This window comes from Coptis chinensis, chromosome 2 (genome assembly GCF_015680905.1).
Source record: "Coptis chinensis isolate HL-2020 chromosome 2, ASM1568090v1, whole genome shotgun sequence".
NCBI classification, from domain to species: Eukaryota; Viridiplantae; Streptophyta; class Magnoliopsida; order Ranunculales; family Ranunculaceae; genus Coptis; species Coptis chinensis.
Window position 1 is genome coordinate 88,169,306 of NC_141457.1, and position 27,212 is coordinate 88,196,517.

Below are 27,212 nucleotides of genomic sequence, written 5' to 3' on the forward strand. Positions count from 1 at the left end.
TTAGTGCATATGTGGAACAAGTCAATGCATGAGTGTCCACCGAAGTTAGCAATCAACACGAAGACATGGAGTATAAGAGTTGCAAGTCAGATAGATACAAGGATGGTGTAGTGGCTTGATATGACTGCTCAAGCTCCCAAAAACCCTGAATGATTCTACTGATATGTCATTGTAGTTGCTGCTAGACTTCCCAGGTGGCGATGAGATGAGCTTTTTCCAAGGGCATATTAACAATTACTCATCATTGTTTCCAAGCAGCTTGATAATGGAAAGCTATTTAAATTCCTTTTTCTGTATCATACTAAACTTTGGGCGTGGGAAATGTGGTTTGTTAAGCTCATTGTTGTAGTTAAGAGTTCCTTACCCTTTTTGTTGGGAATCAAGGATCTTTTGTTCACTCGGCCCTTTTAAAGTGGGATTATGTTTGGGCTGACAAACCAAAATGGAATAAAAAATAGAGAGTAATTTATAGTATAAGCATTACCTTATTTGCATTATAAGAAATACATCTGCCATCTCTATCGTAGGTTTCATTTCTTTATCCAGTAGCACATACAACTCAAACAAAACCACAAGAAAAAGAAATCGAAAAATTAAAAAGAGAAATAATAGCCAAAAAAAAAAAAAAACATATTGAATATTTCTATAAATTTGTGTTTTCATCAAAATTTGAATCATTACAATATTTTATAGTTAAAACTTTTTGGTACATAATAATTCAAAATTTTAATTTATAAAATATTGGGAAAAATCAAATCAATTATATGAAAACAGTCATGCGAAACAGGGGGAGTTTATTTTAATTTTAAGTGCTTGCTTTGATACGACCCTTATATACCCCTACAATATTAATATTTTTCTACTTTATTCAATTTTGTGGCATTCATAGTTGCTATGAAGAGAAGTGAAAGGTGTATTGTGTATGGTGAACAAAAGACTGCAGTTATTATATTCCCCCAAAGGTGCTATTCTTTCTTCAAGACCATATTTCTTTATTGTTTCTCCTGTAGATGCATGGTTTAATTCATAAATTTGTATCTACGAAATTCATGTTAAAATCTAATGGATGGGAAATTATATACAAATGGGTGTGCACCTTGATTAGCATAGCTTCCAATTGATCTTCTCAAGCTAATTGGGTGTAGCATGCCAAGCATCAAAAGCTTTTGGTTCACCTCTACATGTCCAATGGTAGCATTGCTTCCCGTATTAAAGGTAAAGAGTCATACAAAATTATATCTTTATTGTATATAATATTCTAAAGTTATACATAATAATAAAATGAAAAAAATTATATGAATGTATATAACTCAGATAATTCTACACGAAATATTTTTAGGAAAGCATAGGTAGAAAAAAGATATACAACTAAATATTTAGGATGTTAGTTTCCACTAACACAAAAAAATCTAAATTATTTTGATAGATTAATAATATTAAATTATATTACAGGTCATGACATATGAAAACTACAATTTATATTAAAAAAACGATGCTTAAGGAAACTCTACAAAATGGTTTTCATGTTAAACAAGATCCGTTTTACAACTCAGAATTAGAGAATGGACTATTCAGCACTGTAACAGTAAAGGTACCAAAAGATTTATTTTTCGACAATTAAAACCTCATAGCTAAAGACATTCCTAGAAGCCCCACATATTCAGAATAAAAATCACAGGATTCGGCTGCTTTTATATACAATCAAGTTTATAAATGATGAAGGTGAATTTGAGATTGAAGACTTCAATTTCAAAGAACTGATGAAGAAAAGAAAAGAAGTTGAAGACAAACAAAAGCAGCTCGATATTCTGAGAGACATTATGTTAGATTGTTTGGTTGAAGATAAAAACAAGAAAGACAAGATATATTATCTCAAAGAAGAAATTCAAGCAATGAAGGAAACAGAGAGAATGGCAGACAATGAGATAACCAATAAAGTCGAGAAAAAGAATTTGAGAATCAAAAGAAAAAAAGCATGATGATTCATTATAAGGTTAAAAGCTTACTATTTATGAAAATTACTCACTATTGAAACTATTCTTTTCAATTTAAATTTAGTCTACCAAATTACCAAATTGAACTATGTCATACTCAATTAGCAGATAATATAATATTTTTAGATTATGCCAATCTGTTTGTTTCTCTATCCTCTTACTTACATATTATTATTATCCTAAGACTACTTGGAATGTGAATTACATTCAAATCTTGCATATAATGAATTAGCTATACAGAAAGGATAGTACTCCATGAAGACATAGAAGACATACAGATGGGTAAAAATTAAAAGTCAAAACACTTACTCGGCAAAATCAAATTCTCAATCCCACTTGATGTCGAAGTAATAAGGAATCCAAATAATGTCCACTTCTCCATGCAGCCAAATATACAGCAAAGATATCTTATAAGAGAAGTCTTCTGATGTCACTGAAGTTCATGCCTAAAACAAATGAACCTGAAAATAAACGGACATTAACCCAAATTTATTGGCGGAAGCAAGGAATAAGTAACTCTTATAACGAGTAGTTAAGTGGGTCAATCCAATGGCGCGTACTTGAGGATTTAGAACAACGTCTGCCAATAACTAAAAACAACAATATTTAGAAATATATGTGGGATTAAAGGACTGCCTAAAGATCAAAAATATATGTACCTCCAACTTTTACATTGAAAATGCGGTGATACGCTGATAATGTTAGGTTCATTTTTGTAACAACTCAAGGTTTCTTCGTTCCTGAAGATATAAGAACATAACTCAACATAATGGTTCAGAAATCCAAATTATTATTGTGCCATTTATTATTGTGACTTCTTACAAGAGTTGTATCCTATAGGGAAAAAAAATAGTTTCCTTCTATGGCTTTATTTTTTGCATATTGGTACAGAATTTGATATAGGGAAAAAAAATTAGTTCCCTTCCAATTGCCTAAAGCCATGTCATCGATATACAATGCCCTTCTCTAATGCATTTGTAAGCAAATCCAACTATCACACCTAACCCAGGGCATGACAACTCAGTTAAACAACAAACAACAATAAATAACCTTCAGCTAATCAAGATCATGCACACATATCAGAACACCACCCAAGGATCACTTGAAGAACTACTCTAACCATATTCAAGAAGTTAATCAAAACAGGTATCTAAAATATAAAACAAGGGACCAATGAAACGTTGCCTAGAAGATGACCTAGAAAATACTTAAGTAAACTGACAAACACAACCAAAGCTTGAAAAAAAAATAACACTGCTCAAGCAAGAAGGCATCATCAAAACAGTAAAAAAAAATAAGACCTCAATTGTAGTAACAACAACCTTAATTCCGCAGGAGAAAAAACTGCAATCATATAAGGTCTACAATTAAAGAGGAAATTGGTACCTGGGAAAAGAAGTCAAGATGGGGCCTTAAAGAAGAGCGAATGTAGAACAATTGGCATATTGGATGTGTAAAATAGCTTAACTGAAAATCCCAAGGGTTTTAAAGGTAGAATTAAACTTAACACTTTGAAATTCAAAAAAATAACCTAGAGAATGCTTTGTTAGACAACCTGAGACAATGCTTAGTAAACATATTAAATAGTACTGCCACATGTCCAATAAAACTTCACTGAAACCAAAACCGTCCCCCTACACTAAATCACATGTATCAAATTATACGTTCTAGGATAAGTAGACTAATACATACATACCATAGAGACTAAGCACTAAATCAGCATGTATGAAATAATACGTTCTAGGATAAGTAGACATAGACTCACACCTCAAGGGGTGAAACAATTGCAATTAATCAACAAAATAACACTTGAATATAAATTTCAGTAGTTAAGTAAATAAAAAGCTAACCAGCTTTGGTATGTTCCAATTAATCCACGTTCGTAGATAACCCCCAAGGTATTGACCTTAGCTTCAGTAGGTATGACATTCATGAACCAAAAATGCTCATAGGATATAACAGCTGCGAATACTCTATTTATCCATGACTTCATATCTTCCCTTAACAATTTATAACAGTGTCTCATGCCTTACACAACGTTGCGAATAACTTCCACAAGAAGCATAATACAATGGATTCCAACACATTCAAAGAATATAAAAAACCTAACTGATGAAAACATTCAAAGAATATAAGATAAATAGGAAAGCTCAGCCACTTGATCTATCACTATTTTTCCAACAAAAAAACACAAAACTCCTTTAGCAGTTAATTCGCCGCCAATAGCTATTGCTGCTTTCTTAGCTGGGATAATTGCAGTTGTAGTAACAAGAAAAAATGGTAATGAGAATAATTTGATTCACAAAAATCAAAACACAAGGATTGATAGAGACATTTTCAAAGGAAAAAAAATTGTATCCAACTCATTCAAAAAAAAATTCAAACATACACAGAGCAACAAAGTAAGCAAAATATATTGATTATTGATTAATCATCACTGCAATATAGTTTCATTGCAATATAGATATTACAAAAATAGTCATAATACAATTACTAGACTATGAAGTCAGAGACTAACATAAAGATGAAAAAAAAAAAAAAAAACATAACTACCAAAATATACAAGTCGCCTCAAGAACTTTAGTGCAAAATTAGACCATACAAGTTCCTATTTAACCCCCAACTTAAGACATACAAAGAGACTTAACGTCACCAAAATAAAAGCGTCCAAAGTCACCATCAAAAGCTTCAGCACCACCACAGAGCATCCAAAATCTGTTCAAATGAAAAATAAAATAAAAAATAAATACACCAAAAGATATTAATTATACTATAAACAAAGTAAAAAATTTATATGATAAAAAACAATTACCCATCAACAACTTTTATTGCTAAATTCTTCTTTGTCTTTTTTTAGTATTCACATTCCGACCACTTGAACTTCCTTCATCATAAAGCTCTTGAATGCTCTTTGTTTTAAGACGAGGACAAACAACCTCTTCATCATATTCATCCAAATTAATATACTTCGTAAGAACTTCAACCAAAAATTCCATACAGTTTAAGAAAGTTAATCCTTCAAAGTTTTTCTTATAATACTCGAGTAAATTATCCACTTCATTATTTACCCAGAGCATCTTTTTACCATACGAACGAACACGAACACTTCAAAAAATAGAAAAATTAAAAATTAATAACATTATAAGTAATTAAATTCCAAAAAATAAATAAAAACTTACTCATCTAATAGGTTTCTCATCCTGAGAATAGACTTTTGAGTTTCACTATTTGCATTGCATAAAAATTACATACACCACGGTGTATACAACACCTCTTCTGCTTGATTTTTTTAATCAGATATTCAAGAAAACCGAAAACAGTAATGCAGTCATAATTATATTGAATAAACGTTTTTGCTAACCATTTGTCTTTTGGAGAACCAAAATAATTACGAAATTTACATGAACAATCTCTACAAAACATTAAAAAAAAAATAGACAAAGAAATTAGTAATCATAAAAAAAAAACATTTAAACATAAAAATAAATGGATACTAATACAAAAATAACTCAGCTTACTCTTCCATTATGATAAAATTTCAATAAAAAAAAAAAAAAAAAAATAGTGTATTAAACAATGACTTCCTTATTTGACGGATTATATACTTAAATTTGAAAACTCGTCCTAGCAAGGTCTTGCCATGATAATAATTAGTAATGAGAGTTGGTGAGGATACACTCAAAAAAGAAATTACTACCAAATATCCAAGCAAATTGTCTAACTATGGATAGTTCATGTGTATTCAGAGAACAAATCACCCCAATATGCCTTTTGGTATAATAAAAAATTGCAAAAAGTACTTTATGAAAACATAGTACTCAAATAGGAAGCAATAGAAGACGCACACATGATTTCTCCTTATGTCTTCTTTATCCCAACATAAACTCACCACTACACAAAAACTAAACAAGGATAACTCAACAAGGGTGGTTCTTCTCCATTGGTAGAAAAACAACAATAATTTTTCCATTTTGTGGAGGCTGGAAATCCCAGAAAACTGTCTAACTATGGTTAGTTCATGTGTATTAACAAAACCCATTACCCAAATACAGTTATACATACAGTCATACATACATACCTAATAAAAAACAGCCGATAATCAAAACAAAATTTTGAAAGGGATAAGAGATCTAAAAGAATGACTAGCGTTCTTATTGTTCGTGGAATCCTAGAGTGCTAGCTAACTGATTACACATATACCAAGTTAGTATCGATAATGTACTACAAAATGATCACAATTGTTAGTATGATTGTCGACTATCAAAATGAGTTAAGAAATTGTTCAGTTCTAACAAAAACGTTAAGTTAAACACTTGAATCCAAAGAGACAAAGATTCAAATATTTTATCAAGGTACAATAAAATCAAATAGAGGAGCCAAATGAAAGTCTAAACAAAAATTACATCAAATAGTTGCTAACTAAATTAATTAATTAGCATCAACTAAGTACCATTATAAAAATTGGAGAGTTGGGTTAGTAATTTTTAAAAAAAAATAAACAAAAAAAAAATTACCTCAAATTAATCTGTAAAAACAAAATAACACAGCACAAGCTCAAGTGAATGTTGGAGAAGATAAAATTGATTAAAATCTTACCAAGAGAAATATGTTCACACCTGTCAAGTTTCTGTTGAATGAATCAAACAAATGGTAAAAACCTTGCCACGTGTTTATTATAACAAAACATGGGCTTTTGGCTTAACAACAATCCTAGAAATATAACATATCCAAATCATAGGATGTTTTGCTTATGAATTAAAGTGTAAAATAGGAAAACAAAATTGGTTATTTGTCAAAATATAATCAATTAAAAAGAGTCAACAGTTAAATTTGGAGTTCAATGACTTTTCCAATTTCAATTTGTGCATAAAATTAAAATATATTATACTTTTAAATGTTAGGATTTGTCAATGCTTTGGTCATAAATCAAATTAATTATGTTTGTTGAACTATATTTTTCTTTTGTAATTATATATTATTATGCGTCAACACCTTTCTACAAACCGGTTGTTCTACAAGGAAATAAAATCTGGGGCACATTGAATATTTAAAAAAAAAAATCAGTATAATATTTTATAGTTAAAACTTTATATTTAATTCAATTGCATGACAACAGTCGATGTTGATATTTAAGATATAAACATGAAAATGTTATATCTCATCCACAATACAACCGGTTGTTCAACCAAATTTATTGACTTTTCATGTGATATTTTTACATGTAACCAAATGAACTTGGAGGAGTCTTGTTACCGGATGCGCATGATTTCTAATTTTGTATAAAGCACAAACATGAAGGACTCATAAATACATGATTGAGAATGTTCTATAATAAGTATTGTGCTAATTGTCATTGACACAATAATTCATAAGGCAAGGTCACTCATTTTGACATACACGAGTACACATTATCACTCTCTAACCACTCTCTGTTTTCCATAATTTGTATTTATTAGTGGTTTAATTTTTGGTCATAAATCAAATTAATTATGTTTGGTGAGCTATTTTTTCTTTTATTAATACTATGTTGTAGTATTAGTGTTGACATCAAAATTTCAAACACTGCAATATTCTATAGTGTTAAAACTTTTTGGCACATAATAGTTTATAAAAATGGTCTTTGTTCGTTAAAAAAGGCTGGGATCGCCTAACCAACAAGCCTAAACGCCCTTAAGAGATTTCTAAGATGGGCTTGTTATTAAGTTTGTAATTCATAATGTATGCCATGTGAATTGCTTCTGCAAGTATAGCTACTTCAATACATTAGTTCCTCCCTAAATGATAGAAACCAATACTTTTAGTATTTTCACCAAAATTTAACTCAATACAATATTCTATAGTTAAAAATTTTTAGTACAAAATATTTTACGAAAACGATCCCCGTTCATTGAACGGGCTCAAAAACTAGTTATTATTAACATCTATGATACACTTGTTTAACAAATCTCTATTAGTATAGTATACCATAATTAACATGGACCTTTAAATTAGACCAACCTTTTTTCTACCATAAAATGCCCTTAATAAAAAATTAAAATCAATTATTCAATGCCTTTAAGAAGGACTACTTAGTCATTTCGTAATTTACTACCATCTATACCCTCAAGATTATATAGTAATTTAAGGACGTATGTGTAAATTCAGGTTGGAAATCAACTATCGCACTATTGAATTGTTAAGCCACTTATCCATCATTAATTGCCCAAATAATTACCTTTTATGAAATTAAATTCAACAAACGAACCGTTTCTCTTCCACTTTACGGCTCCCCCTCTTTTGCAAACAGAAAATGCAATAATATCAGCCATCATTCTCTCTCTTCCAATTGAGTTCTCCCACAAATAATCGAACCGTCTCTCACCCATTAGCTTACAATCCGGTCTTCTGCCAAATTGAGCAGATATCTCAGTAAGTCCTTTTCTAATATTTTTCAACCTTTTCTTATTGATAATTAGGTGTGCTTAATCCCAACCCTCAATACTGTAAGTATCTTAATATGTCCTTACATGTGTTTTGCTCACAACATGTTGTAAGAATATCGTTGACACCATATGTTTGGAGTAGTTGAGTAACTGATTTTTTTCCTATTTGCGAATGGAATTTTGTTGGTGGTTGTTATGGGATGTTATTTTGATTGAGTAACATGAACATTGATTCCTTAAAAGTGAGGATTTTCTATTTGCTAATGAACATTGATTCCTTAGAAGTGAGGATTTTCGCGAGGATTAACTCTTGTCGCCTCTTTGAATGTTGAGTTGTGTTGGAAAACCGTAATGACATTGGACTAAAGCTCCATGTGGAGTTGAGGCTGAGGCGGTAGACATTGGACCTCTTTGTTATTCCCTTCTCGGCTACTCTGGTCAAGTTCTTAATGCATAATGGATTCTGGATTGTATTGACACACTTGCTTCGATTGAAATTGCATTCTTTTGATAATGGCGTAGGTAACATAAAATGTCTTGTAAAAACATGTAGGACCCCTCGGCCCGGGTCTGCTGAGTGGGAAAAAGACATTTGGGCCTAAACCGATACATTAAACTAAATATGGGGGTTTTATGTGGAGGATATTATTTATTACATTTAGCCATTCAGGTGTCATTTCATTCATGATTGACAGTAAGAGCAAATTGGACATTCTTTTGTAGCTTTGGAATTGGGTGTTTCATATATGTTCAACATATGGAACTTGCATTTTGTAATTTACATTTGCTCTATTGATTGTAGGAATTCCCATTTTTTAACTACCTTTGCAACCTATCTCCCATTAAGCCTGTCAAGGTGGCACATGTTGCACAAGGCTTTCCAGAGCTTAGTATTCCTCGCACCCACCGGTGTTTACATCATCGCACCTTAATCCACATCCGAAACAAATTTTCTAAAGAGGTGAGGCTTTTTGGTTTCTTGGGTCTTTGTAATTTGGTATATTAATGTTTTTGTCGCTCATATAGTTGAGATTACAGCTTTTTGGTTGAATGAATCGTTTCACTTCGTGCGGTCAAAATATTCACACTCTTCAAATGCAGACTCTCTCTCGAAAGCATGAACATAGAAGAAATACAGTTCTTGGCGGTTTAGATATTTCGAACGATCTAGCAGGAAATTGATGGTTGGTATTGTTCCTTGTATTCGTAAAAGCTTGTGACAAACAAGGATTTCATTAAGTTCAACCTAGCAATCCGTCGATGTGTGGACCGAATACCTTGTCGATTCTGTTGAAGTTGGTTGTGATTCTTCGATTCAATTAATTTATGTTTGAATCAAAGTCGATGATGCACCGAAGCGTTACAAAGTGGATGCATTAGATCTAAAGAAACCACGCTTTTGGCCTTCAATGCCGGGGACAAAATGTTGAAAAAATATGGAGGGTGAAACCCGATGTGTAGATTATATCCTCGGTTGGCACTAAGGAGAAACCTACAAAGGGAACACACCGGCAGTTGTTGAAGCAGAAAATCACAAAGGTGAAAGGCAGTCCGTTGAGCATCCGTGAGATCTAATATCCGAGGATATCAAAGACATCAATTCGCCCCGACTTCTCTCATCACCTCCATTTGTTTGCACAAAGTTTCACACATTTAGATACCCGTGTTACCACAGATCCTTTTGTAATTTATCTTAAAGAAAAAGAAGCTACATTTTATTGACAAATTAATTAAATATCTACTCGGAAGTCTTTGCATTATGAACTCAAAGATATTAACTTTCAGGGTGGCGAAGGAGAGCAGGAGGGGAAAAGCGACAAAAACCCCCAAGTGCTACATGAGAATCTTCTGATTGATGAGCACGCGGTACTATCAAATTTATAGGTGCCTAGAAACATATCTTTTTTTTTTTTTTTTTACTATTTAGTAAATCAATTTATAGGTTTAAACTATCATGAACATATATCTAGCGCAAACATATATTGAACAACTTTTTGTATTTATTTTTCCCATTTGGTCTGTGTGATATAATGAATTACACGGGGTTTGAGGATGCCTTATCTGGCTTTTAGAAAGTTAATATTCCATCAAAGAACATATATGCTCAATAGGTTTAAAGAGAAGTCTGAAGCATATGCTTTGAGCATTTATGGCTTGATGGGAATCTTTTGTTTATCTTTGCTCTTTTTAGTCTGGCATTGGGTTGGTACTTTACGTTTTTCCGTGTTTAATCTTTTATATTAGTACCTTCATGTGCAAAAAGAAAAAAAAAAAAAAAAAAAAAAAAAAAAAGGTGATCCATAAAGAGCCACACTGAAACACATGGACTATTGTCTTTCCATTTGTCTTGATACTTGCAATCTGCTCAAAAGAATTGGGTGAAAGGTAAAGCTTTTTCTGTGAGACTTTTGCGTGTTGTCACATATGCATGTTTCAATCGTTTCAATTTAGAACATGAGAGTATGAGACGATGATCGTGATACTATCGGGCAATTATCGCGACCGACTTGTGTCATTTGAATATACGAGATACCTGTTTATAAAACGTACGTTCAGTGCATTTATGGTGGACATTCATAGCTAAGTATGCAAATTTGGATAATATGCTCAATTTTAATGCACTATAGAAGATTTACCAGAGTTGCATCTACGTGTATGATGTATATCATTCTACAAGTATGCTACTGAGCTTGAGGCACTTATTTAGATTTACTGGTAGGGACGGTGTTTCTTCGATAAAGAGCTTATTTATGCTTTTTTTTGGATTATATAAAGAGATTCCTAGAGTCTCTATACCAGCTGAGGTGGAAAGTCAAAGAATTTCAGTAGTTCAGGTGTTTAATATATTCTTCTAATTAGTATACTTAATATGTTTTCTGTCTTTGACCTTCAGGAAATGGATGGGCGATCCTTGGCAACTTCGGCAATGTTTGATACATTTGGATTCACTGCTGCAGACGTTGCTCAGAAGCAAGCTGAAAAAGAACAACTGAAGAGGTTTTTATTAGCTTCTTTGCTATATTTATTGTTCATTGGTAGTATAGGATGTTTTAGTTTTAAACATTACTTCAATTATTGAAGATGTGTTAGCCAATATTTCAATTTAAGGTGCAGTTTTAGGTTTCAAGAGGATGTGTAGCCAATACTTCAATTATGTTTTAAACATGAAGATTGATAATAACGCGAGCATTCCAGATGAAGTTTAAGTAAAAACTTCATTAGCTGAATCAATTAAACTTGCCACAACTTACTGACGATTGAGTCATGTGAGGTGATCAAGTTTCCATAATGTTAAGCAGCAATGTCGTGTAATGTTACAAGCAGTCCAACAAGAAACACCATTTTGTCTGCCACGTGTGAATGTGTAATTACTCTACATGGCTCAACTTGTAAGCCTAGGTGTCGTTGGAGTATATGTATTTTCGGGTGAAATGAGTCTATGTATTTTCGGGTTAAATGAGTACTGTAAAACAACAATCGTCATGACACTGTTTCAACCCCATCTATATATGGTTATGCGTGGTGTATTCATGTTTCAATGCTGCAATTGTAAAAAAAAGTAGCAGGATCTTCATGGGAATTGGCGGCCGTCAATTTAAAGCATTTTATATAAGGTTCTCGCAATACTAACTCCAATCATTTTAGAGTTCTTTTACAGGTAGAGTTCTTTTATGGATATGTGATTTAATTTCCCTTCATCTAAATTTTGTATTAATTATTTTTTATTTCAAAAAAATTTCAATGCAACACTTTCTCGATCGCTTCTGTGATTTGTTTGACGCAAATGGAGGTACCAAAGAACAATTTTTCTGAGTTTAATAATATCCAAAATTCTGGCCGGGGACCCACTCGCACAAGTCGGTATTGAAAGCGATTGAGTAAAATGATCAAAATGAAACAAATGCATATCTCAGAACGTGAACGCCTTCCGGAAGGGAAGGCGTTGTCTCAATATGACCTATGAAGCACGGATACTTCTATATGGGTGAAGTATCCATGTCCGATACGTATACGACACGGATACGCCCCGATACGCCTCGGATACGTGTCCTTAACCATGATCAGACGTCTTTTGTATATATAGTTTTTCACCTCCCTTAACTGATCTTCATCTATAATCTTTGTGAATAATGTACAATAAAAAAAAAACAATTATGGTATATTACTATATTTGGTGGTGCTTATTGGAGAAAGTTGGCGATAAATCCAACGCCTAAAATATTCATATTAGAATAGGAAATATCTAATTCAATGAATTATAAAAAGGCCATCCAATTATAATTCTAGATAACTATAACAATCTGAAATTTAATCTCTTTAAATGAGTACAGAAATATTTTCTAACTGAATTAAATTCATCCCAAAGATACTCGGTTAATATTGGAGTATCAATGGATTCAATGGGTTGTATTTTTGATGATTTCTTGCATATATGTGAGTATGATGCATTCCATTTCATAATGCAGTTACTATACGAGAATCATTCCCTTCGACAATTGCCAACACCCAATGCATGAACACTCATAAGAAGAACGTACTTCCATAGATTCCCCACCCGTCTCACTCTACCTGCGAGTAGTTGCTTACGAGTAGATGGTTACAACATATCAGCTATTATAGTGGAGGACAAGTTAGAGCGACCTACTTCTTTTTGTTATTGGTGTACTTTAATTCTTATATTGATGTAATATCCTATGTAGACTGAGTATGCTGTTGTGCCGCATATGCCATTGTAATTCCATTTTGGATGATTGATTAACAAACCAAATGACTCAGCTCCTGCATGTCCCATTCTTCCAATTCAACACCTACGGTTGCATATTATCTATTTACCTAAGGTTTGGATACTGATTTCAGTGAATAAAGTTACATAAATGTTTTTGATATGTCAATTGTAAGCTAGTGCTCATCCAAATTATGTTTACACTACTGGGTGAGTTTTGTTTGATATCACGTGCATAGCACGTACATCTTGCTAGTAGTTATAAAGTATGCATTAAACAACACACATTCACTATTATGTTATATATATTTAATAGACTTTTACACATAAAAAACATATTTTATATTATAATGTATATATGAGTTTGATTATCTTAAATGTAATATAATACTAAATTGTATATATCGAAATCATAATAATCGGTTCCGGTTTCGGTACCCACGGGTTTTTTACTATTTGGTTCTACGATTTCAGCTCTTTATCGGTTCGGTTCTTAATGACTCATTTTAAATAAGTCTAACTTTTTAAAACCCATAACTGAAACATTCGATATCGGTTCCGGATAATCGGGTACCCATTGACACCCCTACCCAAAACTAGGTAATGTTTTCAGAAAAAGAGGGGATAGCATCAATCATGATTTAAAGAGAACAATCACAATCTACAATCAGTCTTGATAGAGGGTTGGCCTGAAGCTCGAGTGCTTGACCACTTGTAATGCTACTTAAAGTGACTAAATTAAGAAGACGAAGTGATGGCCTACTCTCCGCCTTACCCTAAGTCTGCCTTACCCCTGGTGGGCGGGCAGAACCTACTCTCTGCCTTACCCCTGGTGGGCGGGCAGAATACTATGTGGTCACTATGAGTCTATGACCACTCTAAGGACGGTGGACACCACGTTAGGAAGAATAAATTACATATATATGTATCTGCCCATCCAAAAAAAAAAATGTGTACATGTCTTTTAATTTGATTAATTACTAAATTAAATAAAAACAAAATGATGTAATTAAGAACCCGGAATATGTAAACTAATTAACTTAGCATATATTGATAGCAATCTTTGTTATCCAAGACAAATAGGGACTTATGAAAGCCACTTCAAATCTTCAACCAAAATAACATAAGAGAAGTTCAAGAATCTCGTCATTTACAATTTTCATGTCATAAATTACTAATAAGTTAAAGAACTTCTAGTTTTGGCAATTAATATACTTTCTTTGACCCCACTCGTGCATGGAAAGATAGAGTTTCTTAGCTGCAGCAAGAAAATCTACAGCTTGTAATGGTGTGAGAATGTTAATCAACTCCTTCACAGTGTTCAACCTCAACATATCTGCGTCTTCAAGTACTCGAGACAGGGCAAGTGCGTGCTCCTCCAGAGCATGGTAACGGTGCATGTGACCATTTGTCTCACCAACTAGGCCTGATTCATTTGCATCTAGTAATATTACGTCGTCCCCTATTTCTTCCTGCAACTTTGCCAATCGACTTGAGATTACCTCCTTTCCTCGAACAGTTCTACGAAAGTACGTTTATAATCATAACCATGTCAACAATAATTAACAACGAAAACAAAGACAGAATGTGGCCTATTAAATTAACTCCTATGACATCCATAAAAAACTGATATATGTTCGTCAAAAATCGTATAAAAAGATAAATGACTAATGTCTAGCAGGTCAGTAACGAGTAACAACCTCCCTCAAAAGCGCACTATTGATGCTTCTAAAACTCGATTCTTAACATTGGAATAGCTTTTGATGGGCAAGTGAATTGTCCATACTGTTATGATGTTCGGAAACCAATTACTACTTTATTTCCTCATGTTCTCTATAAATACCCCACGGTATTTGAAAATTAGATAGATATAACTAAGAGAGCTCATAGTGTACGGGTGCGTAGCGAGTATATTGTTGGAGTGATAATTAGTGTAGGGCAATGTAAATGTCTAATTTTATCCTACGGGATTAATAAGACATTACATCAATGATCTAAGACTTAGCTCTAGTTTAGATAAAAGAAGAGAATGGTTTTGGTTGATGGAAATGGCTACTCTTCGTGAGTAAGAAGATGCCTACGTATCCAGCATTGTGTGTAAGAGTAGAATCAGGAGTGCCGGAATCAAGCCAACGTAGTTCTGAGGGTGGCTTTTATAAGCATTGAGGGTGTACATCTAGTAGGACGCGTGTGATGGTCTGAACAGATGTGCGGTTGAGATTAGCACGTGTGTAGTAGCTCTAAGTGTTAGGTTGAGCTGGCATAGGGCGTAATGATGGTGAAAACACTATAATAATGGTAAATAAATGGTTGTAATGATTTGGGTATTATAGTGGGTGGAGGCTTAATGCTAATGATATCAATGATGAGAGCAGTAAGTGGTGATGTCACGAGATGGGAGTCGAGTGACGAGTCATCGATGTTGATCTGATGTCGATCGAACCGTTGATAATTTGACAAGTGAGCGAGTGTTCATGTTATTGAAGTTGATCTCGTGGAGTCGTTATGTGTGGATTGTGTGCATATCACATGCTTGATATGATGTCTGCGATCCCTTACAGGCAATAGCCAAATTTGAATAACATATATTTGTGAGTGCCAAAATTGTGTGCGTATGTGAGAGAGAAATTGGTATTTGTGTGAGGCTCGTGATATGGTAAGCAGCTCATTATTATAGTGGATTTTGGTGCGCTTGTCATCAAACCACGTAAGTTTCTTGTGTTTGTTTATTATTTGCTATTTCATTATTGTTTTAGTGGTTGTATTGTTTTTGTTTTTTCATTGATTCCAAAATCTTGAAGATAATTGTCGTTAGTCGAGATTAGTGTGATTTCTAATTCCTAACACATACTTGAACCCAAACCCAAAACGACAATATACTAAGAGAGCTCAAGCTACCATGCCCAAGACAACTTTCAGTTTTAACTGGTTTTATGGGTTTAATGACCAACAATCCACAACTTGTGTATCAGACAAATTTATGTGTCTTCATCTCCAACTGGCGTAGAAAAGTCGTACGTGAGCCCGTGTCAGCCTCAACGAAAACCCCGTGTTTGCTTCTATGCCAGTAGGGGAAGCTTTCCAAATATAGGCTTATTGCTTGGTATCCACTACTACATAAAGGCTCATTCCCCACGGTAGGTCAAAGAGTATATCCCACGGTTTCACTAATAACAGTGGCTAATAGGCATTTCTCACGGTAAGAACAGCTTTTATAATTTCGGCACAAGCAAATACCACTAGTCTCATAAAGCAGTGGCATATAAAGTGCCATATACCACGGAACGACTCAAAATCAGCTAATTTGTGATTTGGTATTCATATATCCCACAGTTTCAATGAAAAAGGTGGCGAATGTTTTGCAAAATAGCCTGGATACCATGGACAAAGGCAGCCTACCAAAACCCCGCACCCTACCTTCAAAAATGAAGAACAAGCTCTCTGCATCACTTGGTCTTCCACCTCCAAACCCGACTGCGCGCCTACCTTTAAAGTCTCACTAATTTCGACAACCTTTTCACTCATTTCAACGACACTCTCTTATCTCCTCCAAACAACAATATCACATTCTCTTCAATTTCCATTTCAATGGAACAAAAAAATTCTACCCCCATCCAAATCAAAAAATTGGATTAACCCCACTGCTAAAGGGAGTCCAAGACATAGATTGATTACCGATCGCTCCCTTCCTGTGGTTCTGTTCTCCCGGCTTTTCAACTAAAGTTTGATTCCTCCTGTGGATGTAGTCAAACGTAGAGGAAGAGCTCTATCTCAGTCCCGCCCACTTACCCCTTCTTCGCGTCATGATCAGCCGTTATTTCTTAATTAGTCCTCGTACCTTTACGACATGAACCTTATATCTCAGAGAGGTAGGGAATGAACGCTCAATACCTTCGACGGAAGAGAAGGTAGCAGTTAAAGATTCAAACTTTGATGAAAAACTTGACAACTTTTGAGAAAGCACTCTTTGGTTCATCAACTGGAGGTATGGCTGGTGCTTTTACTTATGTCTGTCTTTTACCTTTAGACACTATTAAAACAAAGTTACAAACCAAAGGGGCAACTCAAATTTACAAAGGAAGTGTAGATGTCATTGTGAAAACTTTCCAAGCAAAGGGGATATTGGGTTTCTATAGCGGCATTTCTGCTATAATTGTTGGTTCAACTGTTTCTTCTGCAATTTATTTTGGTACTTTTGAGTTTGGAAAGTTGTTTTTATCAAAATTTAGTAAATACCCATCTGTTTTAATTCCACCAACTGCTGGTGCAATGGGGAATATTGTGTCTTCAGCTGTAATGGTGCCGAAAGAGCTTATTACTCAAAGGATGCAAGCCAGTGTGGTGGGTAGGTCTAGGCAAGTTTTGTTGAGTATATTACAGAAAGACGGGATATTGGGTTTATATGTTGGTTATACTGCAACTTTGCTTAGGAATTTACCTGCTGGGGTGTTGAGTTATTCGTCGTTTGAGTATTTGAAAGCCGCAGTGTTGGCTAAAACTAAGAAAGGTCATTTGGAACCATTTGAGAGTGTGTGTTGCGGGGCGTTAGCAGGGGCGATAGCAATGGCTTTTCTTCTCGGTAAGATTTGTGGATAATATGCTTGTTATGTTATTTTGCTTATAAACTTGTTGTTGGTTAAGTTTGAATTGTAGTGTGCTACTCAAGTTGGAAGATATCTTGTGACTATGATGAGTACTGGAGTCATACTTGCAACTGGATTTCAATTGTCAGGTTTGAATTTTTCATAATTTGGTGGGACATTTTACAATAATTTGGAATTTTTGGATTGAGAAAGTTTTGTGTGAATTTTGTTTGAAGGTGGGAACAATCAATTGGATACTTTGATATGGTATAGTTGGCTTAGGGGAATTATAATCGGAACGATGATTGGTTCCAATATGGTTTTGGAAGAACATTATAAAATTTGGTCCAAGAAATATTGTCATTCTTGGAAGGTAAGATTTCTTAGATTAGTTTGAAATTTTAATTACTTTCAATTTAACCGATATGTTCATTTTACTGTGATTATTCTTCTTCTTCTTGTTTTTGTTGTTCCCTTCTCAGTCTGTTTTATGTTTAATATAAACCAAAAGAAGGAAATAAGGAGTATTTTCTTGGTAATTTGTTAAACAGTTGAAGTCGTACTTGTCTAGTATTATGTTTGAAGATAATTGTCATGGTCTTTTTCAGTTTGTCAACCAGATTCAATTTAAAACATAAAAGTACTTGCTTATTGGAGATCGGTGCCAAGTTCTTGATAATTATATCCTTGTGAATGATTCCTTTGGTTATGCAACTGTTTTTCATTGTTTTGTGACTTGAATACTAATTATGTTTGATTTGATGCTATACCCGATTTGAAACTGCGTTCTTATAATTATATCCTTGTGAATGATTCCTTTGGTTATGCAATTACATTCGAATATTATAGCTCAAAGATTGTTTTGAAAACTTTTGTTTTCGCTTATTCATCTTTTTCTTTCTGTCTATCTATTGCAATGTATTTATCATCTCTTCCTATATTTCTTCTAATTAATTAGTTTTGCTAATTTTCAACAGCTAAACAATGCTGGCACCAATAAAGGTTTTAAACCCTTACTGCAGTTCGCAGATGAAGATATTGAGCAGGTGTTTCTTTTTCTCTGAATTCATTCATCTGAGTACTGCTTGTTCCATAAATGTGGTTTTCTATCACCTTCCGCAAAGGGGGTCACTACTACAGAAAAGCACATTAGCCACGGTTTGTAAATTGGTATATACCACTGTTCTGCTAATAACAGTGGCTTATAGTCATTTGCCACGGTACAAAACACTTGTCTAGTTTTGAAACAATCAAATACCACTAATTTAAGTAAAAAAAGATTGGTATATATTTTGACATTTGTCATGGTACTCTCAAATATAACGATATTTATGTTTTGGTAATCGATACCCCCACTTTGTTTCCTTGAAAATAGTGGTTTATATTTTTGGCAATATTACACCCACCGTGGATAAAAAATTTTGAAAAGAAAAAAAAAAAAAAAAAAAAAAAAAAAAAGTCTATAAGCGAAACCCCACTTCTGCTTCTCAACTGCGACCTTATATCTCTCTCACTAGGGCTTCAACATCTCTCTCTCGCCCTATTTTATAACGGTGGTGTAGCTGCCCCCCCTCGTCATCTCTCTTGTCTACAAATTTTAATGCATGTTCAATCCAAAGGTCTCTCGCTCCTTCTATTTAATATGCCACTTTATCAATTTCGTTTTGTTCAAAATCAAAGCAGCGACGTTATCGTTTTGAGATGTGTTTGGTCGCCACTCGCTTTGAACCGTTTGATTTCTGTAAAGGTAAAATAGTTCTTGTATGTTCCTTCAAAGGATTTTATTCAAGGTTAGTTATTTTTTGTTTAGCTATCATGAATGGAGAAACTGACTTCTAGGTTTCCTTAAATGCTGGATTGAAGAGAATATCGGATTTATAATTCTAGGTTTCCTTAGTTTGATTCATAATTCTGAAAAACAAATTAAAGACTATCAGATTTATCTTAATTACAAGCCCATACTTATAATCTAGGATTTCTTGGGAACCAAGAGTCCAACTAACACCTAGAAATCAGACGTACTCTTACAAAGCTAATTAATCAATTTGGAGCTGAATGGATCCACATGTAATTTCTTTCAACCGCCACTCTGTATCGTTATCCTAGAACCTCTAGGACACACTATACTAGGTTTTTAACAATGGGTATCGGTTGGTGGATGCTGATAAAAACATATTTAACCTATAGTTTCCCCACATTTACTCCAAATCAACTAAAGGGATCGCTTCAAGAACATTTGAACACTTGTATAAAGAGAAAAGAGAAAGTACCTGATCCAGAATCCCTCGCTTAGCGACTTCACCCCAGAACACAAGCAAAGCAAGAGCAAGAGAGTAGCACCGCAAAGACAAGACACACGAAATCATTGAGCACAAGGTTATCCTAAAACATGGCAAATGAAACGTTAAATGAACTGCCGATACCCATTGTTAAAACCTAGTATAGTGTATGTTCCTTCAAAGGATTTTATTCAAGGTTAGTTATTTTTGTTTAGCTATCATGAATGGAGAAACCGACTTTTAGGTTTCCTTAAATGCTGGATTGAAGAGAATATATACGAGGAGTTACATGTGGTGGTCTGCGGCTATAGGGTTTACACCTCTAATTTTCAATTCCTTGTATCTTGAATTAATAATTGGATAGCTAGAGCACTGCTGGAACCAAGCAAGAACTGTTTTGATATCTGAATTGAGAGTTGTGCTTTCGAAAGGCCGCAATAGGCCGTTGTCAGGCCACAATGAGTCTATCACCAAGCCATTTGTCGGGCCGCTACATGCCATGTTAGGTCACTGCAGGCTTTCGTCGGGCTACCACAAGCCGCAATGAGCTTTAATATATCCGTGCCTATTTTATTAACTTATTGTTTTATTTCCCGCATAATTAATTGGTTGTTAGAATAGTAGTGAGATAAGTATATTAATGACATGCCATTATCATAGGTTCTCTTGCGCTAAATACTTCTTTTGTCTACTTCTTTTTTCTAGGTTGAATAATAATATATATATGGTGCGTTTATTCGAGAATTCGGGAAAAATCTCGAATAAGTAGAAGTGAAGTGACATACTAGGTAGAATACCGATTCATAGTTGAGAATCGGTGAGGGGACGTTACATGGTTAGAACGAGAGTGAGGAACCTATACTGCCTTCCTCATCGGAAACGGCTTAATCCATCCTCATAGATCCTTACCCGAATAGGGGAACTACGATTGGCTTGATCCCTAAATAGGTACGTAGGCAGCCATCCGGCTCAGCCGCTTCCAAAGGAAAACCCTCACCCCTTTTAGTAAGAAAATCGGTTGTTCAAGTTATTTTATTTCTAGTTAATTCTAGTACAATTCATTTGCCTACGTGTTAAGCATGATAAAAATCTTGTGAGTATGAATTATATTGAATGCTAATGTTTTTCTTGAGAGTATGTTAATCAATGCACTTACGAGGATTTAATAAGGAAACGGTAAGTGGTATTAAGCAGCTAAAGGTATGTGTTAACCTCGTCTTTTGTTTCAATTTCATTTTAAATGGATTATTATATATTGACTACGTATCCAACGCTGAGCGTTGGAGTATCTTCACAGTGCTCCCATAAGACAAGAAAAGCGCGACGGGTAAATTAAGAACAATTTAACGCGTGAAGCGCCTTTTCGGATTGGCTAAGGCGGTTCTTTTAACTCTTTCTTGTTTATAAATTTATTCATTTAAGTTGTTTTGTAATAATTTAGTATTTCTTTATTGTCTTTAATAATGAATCCATATTAGGATGCATCCATTAGTTAGAAAGTATGACATGGATTAGCGTCAATTGGGAAAGACCGACCGGGGGGTATGAGATTTGTTTCGGCCGCAGCCTACTTGATTTAACTGGCATTTGTCGAGATGGTTAAGTAGCCGGTGCCACGAATCAATATCTTTAGTAGTTGGGTTTATGGTTGAGGTTTTAATATAATAAATGGAAGTGTATTATTTAATTTTCAGGTTAGGACAGTTGTAGATTTATGAAAGGTTAGAAATACTGAGGGAGACTCTACCGAATTTTTATTTTTTTTTTAGAACGCGATGTTCGAGGGGGTTTTATATTTTAGTTATAGTTTGGACTCGTGTGAATCAAACCCGCCACGCCTTGGTTTATTAGATTGTTGAATATTCAGATTGAGCTCTTTTACCCGAATATTCAATTGTCCAAAACCGGCGCTTATCTGATTTGTAACAAACCTTGCTCACTTAGGACTAATAACTTTGGCTGATTTATATTGTTTAGGAATACGTTTGTATTTTAATTTCTTTTGTCGGCAGCTTTGTTGGTTGTTCGTGAACATTTGGATGTGGACAAAATGGTTATGGTAAATTATTGTTTACTTCTATTTTGGTGACCTATTTACTTTATTTTGTTTAAACTAATGTTGCATTGGGCTGGTATGTTTTTCAGGTGGCTCAAGTTCAACTCACTGGAGCATACTCTTTCAGTTGTCAGGTGTTGGATAACCTACATCATAAAGGTTAGTTTATATATACATGTCCTAGTGTTGCTCATAATTCTTACCCAATCAAAGACCATGACTTTGCTAGAAGCTTATAACTACTTCAGTCGCTTAAGTATTTAACTCATAGCTGATTGGTCATTGGTAGTGTGTTAGTTCCCTGATTTATGGTGGTATTTCTAGTTCAGTTTTTTTGTACCAAGGAGATATTCATTTTCTTTGTGTTTTCATTTTTCAGCACTTCCACAATTTACAAGTGCCTTTACAAGTAAGTTCCCCATCATATTTGACAAGTGTTGTTTTTTTTTACTTGTCTTCCTTTCTCTTGCATATATATTTGAGAAATTTCATAAAAAAACATTCTATATGGCCATTATGTACTGAAGGTGAGGTTTGTACTGGGCATGGTTACTTAGAGCTCCTTAAGATTGATAAGCGACTACACCTTAGTTGTTTCGTTCTTACTTTTCAGTTATGACCTTTGATGGGATCATGTTTTGTATATGTGGACAATCAGTTGTACTGCATTTGCGTTTAAACTAAGGTTCACTAATTCACTTGTATGTATATCTTAATTGGACTTATTAAATGGGATAGATGGTTGCGCAAACGAAGTGCTCTCTCTCTCTCTCTCCCCATATACATGTTCCCCTTATAAAGGTATTAGTGACCCATACCAAGCACTACAAACATTGTATTTTAGTCCAAATAGGACAATATATTTCTTTATACATTTCAACCTTGAGATGGAGTAGACTATTGCAAAGTACTAGTGCAAGGTTGCATATTGGGGGGGGGTAGTTGCATTATTTTTCATTATATTACTTGTCAGTACATAGGGCACGTACCAACCTGGTGATACAGAGTGGGTATTATGTAACAAAGTTTATGACGATGGAAATAATGGAAGCTTGTTTAGATAATTTTTTTTAGGGTATTTTAGACTTTGGTCCTACGCATAGTTGGTTTATTATCTCTATTTTGTGTTACTCTTCATTATTTAGTTATTATATACTTTTTTATCTTTGATCGTGCAGATGACAAATCTATCCCTCAAAGATACATACACACAAGAGGAACTTGATGTTGTTCGACTTGAAATTCTTAGATTCATCCAGCATAATGGAGCGTTCGAGCCAAGCGTCGAGTCTTAGCTAGGTTTTGACCCTTTCCAGTTAAGGTGTGGTGCTTGGGTCTCACCATTTTTTTTTTGATATTTTAGATAGAACAAATAGATTGCTTTTTTTTATTGATGTAACAAGTTAGGTCATTATTATTTTGATATAACAAGTAAATTTGGATGTTTCTTTCATTATTGATGACTCAAAAAAGTTCAAAATTCTTTTAGCAATTCAATGTCTTTGTGTTGGATGTGTAAATTTATTTCTTTTGTTTGTGTTGCACTATGAATTGTTTATTTGAGCAATGTATTTTTAAATCCAGTGTGGATATATATGGTGAAAATGGGCAGGTTGCAGGTTGAATGAATATGATTAGAATCAAATAATTAGGGGTGTTTATTTTTTTTAAAAAAAGGACTATAAACCACGGTTTGATAAGAACCGAGTTATAAGCAGTTTATATAACCCACGGTTTGTAATGACTATACACCACGGTGAGGTATAATCAGTTTATATAACCCACGGTTTGTATCCAACCGTCGTATATATCATCACTATTTCCCACGGTTTGTAAATATAAGAGCAAACTTTTTGGACTATTAACCACGGTTTGTAAATCCTAATACCACTGTTTTACTCAAAACCGTGGTATATAAGAAGTATTTTTCCCCACGGTTTTGTTAGAAGTATTTGTCACGGTGGTTATTACCACGGTATGAAAACAGTGGCTAAAGGCTTTTTACCACTATAAATAACAGTGGTATATGAGCTTTTCTGTAGTAGTGATCCCATAGAAAAACAACTATACCTTGTGGTCCTACCATTCTAAGCAAAACTGCTTCCTACATTTTCTGTTAGTCTTACACATATGGTGGGGGTGTGCATGGATATTCGATTATCCGAACCAAATCAGAACCAAAACCATTTATAGCGGTTATGGGTCCTAAATTATTAGACCCATTAAAAGTGGGTCTTCAAGAATCGAACCCGTTAGAATCTAATAGTAAACAATCGGTGGGTACCAGAACCGAAACCAGAATCATAACCGATTATTATGATTTTGATATATAAAATTTAGTATTATATTATACTAAATAAATGCAAACCTAAACATTATAATATATAGTTTTTTTTTTTTAAGTGTAAAAGTCAACTAAATATATAGGGTAGCATAATAGTTAATGTATGTTTCATAATATTACATTGAACATGTGTATTATAAATATTAATAATAATGTCAACAACTACACGCAAGTATACTATGAATTAATTAATACACTGTATATATTAACTAATAAACGTGTACATGATAATATTTATATAAGTGCACGTACTTAATATATTACACGTGTATATGTTAACAATTGTAGTATATATACTTAATATATACATATGATAATGAATGCGTGCAATGCTAACAATTGTAGTATATATACTTATTCTACGTGTTAAAATTTAGTGTGTAATATATATTTATATATGACGTATATATGTATGTCTAGTATAATGTACACGTGTTCCATTTGAAATAAATGCAAGTTAATACATGCGTACGTCCAATTTATGAGATGTATTTAAAGTTTTTAGAAAACTTTCAAAGATTATTAAATTTAAGACCATTAGAAATGTTATTGTCACACTAAAAAACAACTTTTATATCGGTTATGTAATTAAAAAAATGTAATTTTAGTAATAATAATGTACAAGCTTTCGAACCCGTCCTACGAATGGGTGTCGTTATATTAAAGTATTCTAAAAAATATTAGCAACTATACATAGCTATGAGATATGAAAATTATATTAATCACTCATTCAAATTTTTTACACTACTCTCTATAAAAATAAAGCACCAAACCTTGATAAAACTCATCGACTTCTTTTTGTTGTTAGGTTTAATAATAGAAGTTTGATTGAAGTTTTGTAAGAATATACAATGTACTTAAATAACAATGTATTCCCAATCATAATAAAAGAATTATAATAAACACTGCTTAAAATGCAAAACAATATTTGTCGAAACATTTATTCCCTATGCATATAATACAAACATGTTTTAGGGTTATTAGTTCAATGCATTTGCATCAAGTTTCTGATTTTTCATTAATTATTCTTTGAGGTTAGTTCAATATAGTACGTTGCATCCAGTTTCCAATTTCTCATTAATTATTCTTTGAGGTTAATTCAATGCAGTTGCATCAAGTTTCCGATTTCCCGTTAATTATTATTTGAGGTTAGTTCAGTTTGCATCCACTTTATGAAGGTTCCCGTTAGTTATTCATTAAGGTTAATTCAGTATATTTACATCCAGTTTTCGATGTTTCGTTAATTAGTCTTTGAGAATAGTTCATTGCATTTGCATCCAGGTTCTAATCTCCCGTTAATTACTCTTTAAGGTTAGTTCAATACATCTGCATCCAGTTTCTGATTTCCTGTTAGTTATTTTTTTAGGTTAGTTCGATAGTTTACAGTTTATAAATATTTATGTTTTGAGGTCAGTGCGATGCAATTACATCCGGCTTCCGATTTCATGTTAACTATTCTTTGAGGTTATTTCAATGCATTTGCATCCAATTTCTGATTTCCCATTAATTAATCTCTGATTATTTTAGTTTAATGTAGTTACATCTAGTTTCTGATTTTCCGTTAATTATTCTTTGAGGTTAATTCAATGCAATTGCATCCAATTTCTGATTTTTATGTTAATTGTTCTTTGAGGTTAGTTCAATGCATTTGCATCAAGTTTCCGATTTCCCGTTAATTATTTTTTGAGGTTAGTTCAATGCAGTTACATCAAATTTATAATTTCCCATTAATTATTCATTTAGGTTAGTTCAGTGCAGTTTCATCCATTTTTTAATGTTTTGTTAATTAGTCTTTGAGATTAGTTCATTACATTTGCATCCAGTTTCCAATTTGTCATTAATAACTCTTTAAGGTTAGTTCAATACATCTACATCTAGTTTCTAATTATTTATGCTTTGAGGTTAGTTCGATACAATTATATCCGGTTTCTGATTTCCTATTAACTATTATTTGAGGTTATTTCAATGCATTTGCATTTAGTTTTCGATTTTTCACTAATTATTCTATGATGTTAGTTCAATGTAGTTGCATTCGGTTTTTGATTTTCTGTTAATTATTTTTTGAGTTTAGTTCAATGCATTTGCTTCCAGTTTCCGGTTTTCCATTATTTATTATTTGAAGTTTGTTTGATATATTTACATACCATTTCTGATTTCCCGTTAAATATTTTTCAAGGATTTGCATCCAATTTCTAATTTCCCGTTAGTTATTCTCTGACGTTAGTTTAATGCAATTGCATCCAGTTTCCGAATTCTAGTTAATTACTTTTTGAGTTTAGTTAATTATATTTCCATAAAATTTCCGATTTCCCATTAATTACTCTTTGAGCTCAGTTATGTATTTGAATCCAGTTTCGCGATTTCCTTTTAATTATCCAATGTAATGTGTAATACCAACTTCTACTAATCCATTTGTAGTGTTCTTGCAAACATGACATAAAAAATAAATTATGCTTGATTTACTATGTGGAATAATCGAAGATTATCCAGCTCCCGATTTCCCGTTAATTATTTTTTAAATTATGCATGACTCATTATGTGGAATCTTCAAAGATTATCTACGAACGGGTACTTTTTGAGTTTAGTTTATTATATTTCCATAAAGTTTCCGATTTCCCATTAATTACTCTTTGAGCTCAGTTATGTATTTGAATCCAGTTTCCCGATTTCCTTTTAATTATCCAATGTAATGTGTAATACCAACTTCTACTAATCCATTTGTAGTGTTCTTGCAAACATGACATAAAAAATAAATTATGCTTGATTTACTATGTAGAATCACCGAAGATTATCCAGCTCCCGATTTCCCGT

The 27,212-nt window shown here is 33.4% G+C and overlaps 1 long non-coding RNA gene and 1 pseudogene across 1 annotated transcript; both read left to right on the forward strand.

Moving 5' to 3' along the window:
- Window positions 1–12,200: 12,200 nt before the first annotated feature.
- On the forward strand, window positions 12,201–17,735 carry LOC147518663 (protein MITOFERRINLIKE 1, chloroplastic pseudogene; annotated as a pseudogene).
- Window positions 17,736–21,933: 4,198 nt separating this feature from the next.
- LOC147518664 (uncharacterized) lies at window positions 21,934–23,549 on the forward strand. Its single transcript, XR_015214105.1, has 4 exons — window positions 21,934–22,060; window positions 22,147–22,216; window positions 22,437–22,466; window positions 23,236–23,549. It is a non-coding gene; the product is annotated as an uncharacterized LOC147518664 (long non-coding RNA).
- The last annotated feature ends 3,663 nt before the right edge of the window (window positions 23,550–27,212 follow it).